Source organism: Triticum urartu, chromosome 5 (assembly GCF_003073215.2).
Source record: "Triticum urartu cultivar G1812 chromosome 5, Tu2.1, whole genome shotgun sequence".
NCBI classification, from domain to species: Eukaryota; Viridiplantae; Streptophyta; class Magnoliopsida; order Poales; family Poaceae; genus Triticum; species Triticum urartu.
This window is the reverse complement of record NC_053026.1, coordinates 636,331,089-636,335,725: the sequence shown is the minus strand read 5'-3', so window position 1 is coordinate 636,335,725 and position 4,637 is coordinate 636,331,089.

Here is a 4,637-nt window from a genome sequence, read left to right as displayed (position 1 = left end):
AAGTTTTGCCTGCGCCAATGGCTGCCACAACCAGATCGTAATCTCGGTCAAGACGTACAAGTACATAATCCACCATCTCAGGATTAGACACCGGACGACCTACTTCTGCAAGTTTGTCCCCAAGGTTTTTCATCTTGGCGATGTAGGTGCTGCTGGACATGGCGCCTTTATTCTTGGTGGTAATGGCGATCCGCAGGTTCGTAATTCTGGACTGGGACTGCGATGCAAAAATTGTGGTGATTGCATTCCATAGATCGAAGGTGTTTTCCTTACCAATGACTTGAGTAAGGATCTCCTTGGAGAGTGAATTCAGCAGGTAACTTAGGACCTACTGATCGTTCGACAGCCACGACGCGTACAGAGGATTTGGTACTGCAACCGTGGTCTTGTCCGACTGCTGCTGCTCCACCGTGATTGATGATGCCGCGTCGGTTCCATCTAGAAGCCCTGTGACCTGCGCTCCTCGCAGGCCGGTGATACGTCTCCAACGTATCTATAATTTATGAAGTATTCATGCCATGTTTACAATATTTTTATATGATTTTGGTATGATTTGATTAGAACTAACCCGGACTGACGCTGTTTTCAGCAGAACTACTGTGGTGTTGTTTTTGTGCAGAAATAAAAGTTCTTGGAATGCGATGAAAATCAACGGAGATTTTTTTCTGGAAAATATGAAAAATATCGGAACAAAAATCTACCAAAGGGGAGTCACGGGGGCCCCACGAGGGTGGGGGGCGCGCCCCCTGCCTCGTGGACTCCCGAGGGCCCTCCTGACGTGAAATCAACGCCAACTTCTCCTATAAATACAGAAACCTCTGAAAATTAACCTAGATTGGGAGTTCCGCTGCTAGAAGCCTCCGTAGACACCGAAAACCAATCTAGGCCCTCTCTGGCACCCTGCCGAAGGGGGCCATCATCATCGGAGGGCATGGAGGAGGATCCCGGAAGGGCCATTATCGTCATGAAGGCCAAGGACTAGAGGGAGAACCTCTCCCCATCCAGGGGGAGGCCATGGAGGAGGAAGCACAGGGGGGAGAACCTCTCCTCCTCTCTCTCGGTGGCACCGGAGTGCCATCGGGAGGGGAATCATCGTCATGGTGATCGACTTGATCAACATCACCATCATCATCATCACCATCCTCATCTCTTTTGCACGGTACACTCTCCCGCACCCCTCTGTAATCCCTACTTGAACATGGTGCTTTATGCCACATATTATGATCCAATGATGTGTTGCCATCCTATGATGTTTTGAGTAGATATCTTTTGTCTTTGGGTTGATTGATGATCTAGATTGGTATGAGTTGTATGTTTTATTTTGGCATTGTCCTATTGTGCCCTCCGTGTCGGGCAAGCGCGAGGGATTCCTGCCGTAGGGTGTTGCAATACGTTCATGATTCGCTTATAGTGGGTTGCGTGAGTGACAGAAACATAAACCCGAGTAAGGGGATTGTTGCGTATGGGATAAAGGGGACTTGATGCTTTAATGCTATGGTTGGGTTTTACCTTAATGATCTTTAGTAGTTGCGGATGCTTGCTAGAGTTCCAATCATAAGTGCATATGATCCAAGAAGAGAAATTATGTTAGCTTATGCCTCTCCCTCACATGAAATTGCAATGACGACTATCGGTCTTGTTAACAATTGCCTAATACAATTCCACACACCGATCCACCGTTATTCCACACTTGCTATTTATAATATTTAGTAATATATTCTAACTTTATGATAACAGCTCCTACTTTTATATTTTATCTCTCCGATATCATGCAAAGTTATCCTCTTCATACCCACAACATAGTTTTATTTCTCATTGCTAGTTGGAAGCAAACGTTCGGTGTACGTAGAGTCGTATCAGTGGAAGATAGGGCTTGAGAGAATATTGATCTTACCTTTAGCTCCTTGTGGGTTCGACACTCCATACTTATCACTTCCACCTTTGGAAATTGCTACGATGATTCCCTGCACTTGGGGATTATCAAGCTCTTTTCTGGCGCCGTTGCCGGGGAGCAATAGCGTGGGGTTGATATTCTCGTGTATGCTTGTTTGCTTTCTTCACTAAGTAGATTTTGTTTTTACTTTTTGTTTCTGTTTAGTTGTGGGTGAAACATACAAAAAAATTAAAAAATGAAAATACAATTTTTTTACTTGCCTCTCATGCCTAAAAAGTTTTTCAAAAAGAGAAGTGATTGGAAAGTTATGCATTGAAGAAGTGAGGGTCGACCTTGCGCACTCGTGTTCATGCGCACGGAAACAATGTAGTATTTTTCATGGAAGTTTCTCTGTAAATAATTATCCCCTTATATATATCCATTTTATTATAAAAGTAATGTGCCAAGCTTTGGTTTTAGGATGATTAGATTGCTTGTTTACTATGTGCAGAACAAAAAACAGAAACTTTGGATGTAGCGCGTGATTTTACATTTTTTACTGGAAAGTCAAATGGGTCGGAAAATCTTTGCACATTACTTATTTACAAATTTTGCAAATTGTAAAATTTATTTCATAATTTGTGGAGTTACAGAAGTTTACCAAACCTCCATATTACTACAGACTGTCCTGTTTTAGACAGATTCTGTTTTTCGTGTGTTGTTTGCTTATTTTGATGCATCTATGGCTAGTATCGGAGGGTATGAACCATAGAGAAGTTGGAATACAGTAGATATAGTTCTAATAGGAAATTGGAATGATTTTGAAACAGTACCTAAAGGTATTGATTTGCTTTATTATACTAACGAATCTCACAAAGTTTTGTTAAAGTTTTGTGTGGATGAAGTGTTCAAAGATCGAGGAGCTATCAATATGAGAAGAATAAAGAGAGGCAAGAGTTCAAGCTTGGGTATGCCCAAGGCACCCCAAGTAAATATTTAAGAGGATACTCAAGCATCTAAGCTTGGGGATGCCCCGGTTGGCATCCCATCTTTCTTCTTCAACAAATATCGGTATACCTCGGTTTTTGTTTTGTTCACATGATTTGTGTCCTTTGTGTTTTTCTTTTTCTTTAAGAACCATGCTAGTATGATATGTCCCTTCATCAATTTATAGAATACTTCACGTTCTTCACTTATATCTTTTAAGTATGATCTTATAGAATTGCTCTTTGTGCCTCACTTAAATTTTTTAGTATGGTTTTATAGAATGCTTCGTGTGCTTCACTTATATATTTTGAGCTTGGATATTGGTTAGTCTATATTAATTGTAGAATGCTCCATGAACTTCACTTATATCTTTTGGAGTATGAATAATACTATAATCTAAAGTGGATCTGGAAGAGTGTCAACTTTAGTTAGTAATGATTCCACTATTCCGAATGAGAAGAATTTTGCTTATGTGGAGAGTAGTAAAATTTCTATGCTCATAGATCATGAAAAGAATGCTTTATGTGATGGTAATATTGTTGAACTCCTTCATGATTCTACTGAAAATTATTATGAGGGAGGAATACATACTTGTAGGAGTGCTATAATATCAAGTTTTCCTCTCTATGTGCTTAAAGTTTTGAAGTTATACTTGTTTTTCCTTCCTATGGTAGTTGATTCTTGTTCCCATAAATTGTGTGCTCACAAAATCCCTAGGCATCAGAAGTGGGATAGGTTTAAATGTGCTAGCCATATTCTTCATGATGCTCTCTTTATGTTTCAATTCTTATCTTTTATGTGAGCATCATTGAAATCATCATGCCTAGCTAAAAGGCATTAAAGAAAAGCGCTTGTTGGGAGACAATCCAATATTTACCCTTACTGTTTTTGTGTGTTTACATGATTAAGCTACTGTAGTAATCATGTTATATAGCTTTTGTTTCAATAAAGTGCCAAGTAAGACCTTTGTGAAGACTTGGGTGAAAGTTAATGTGATCTTGCTGTAGAAAACAGAAACTTTGCGCTCACGAGATTAGCTGCCATTTTTTTTACAGAAGAGTGCAATTGAGTTGATTCTTTTTGCATAAGATTAATAGACAAATTCCTCACGTCCACGAATTTATTTCATAATTTTTTGAGTAGCATAAGTATGGTTAGTGTTCAGACCATTACAGACTGTTCTGTTTCTGACAGATTCTGTTTTCATTGCATAGTTTGCTTGTTTTCTAGTTTCTATGGCTTATATTTCTCAATATAAATTGTAGAAATGATATGGTACAGTAGGCATTGTGTGAAAACAATTATGAGCCTTGTCTTTGACATTACCAAAGTGAATGGTTTACTCTTTATCGTACTAACCTATCTCACGAAGTTCTGTTAAGTTTTGTGTAATTGAAGTTTTCAAGCTTTGGGTGAGATATCGACATGAGGAGAATAAGGAGTGGAAAGACCCTAAGCTTGGGATGCCCAAGGCACCCCAAGGTAATATTCAAGGAAGACTCAAGCGCCTAAGCTTGGGGATGCCCCGGAAGGCATCCCCTCTTTTGTCTTCAAAATTATCGGTATACCTTACTCGGAGCTATATTTTTATTCGTCACATGATATGTGTTTTGCTTGGAGCGAATTTTCAATTTTACTTGCTGTTTGAATAAAATCATTGGATATGAAATCTTGAATGAAAAAAGGGGGGAATCCTCCCATGGCTAGTTAATTATTTGACCACTCAGTGTCCTTCACTTATATCTTTTTGGAGTAGTTTGTCATTTATTCACGTGCT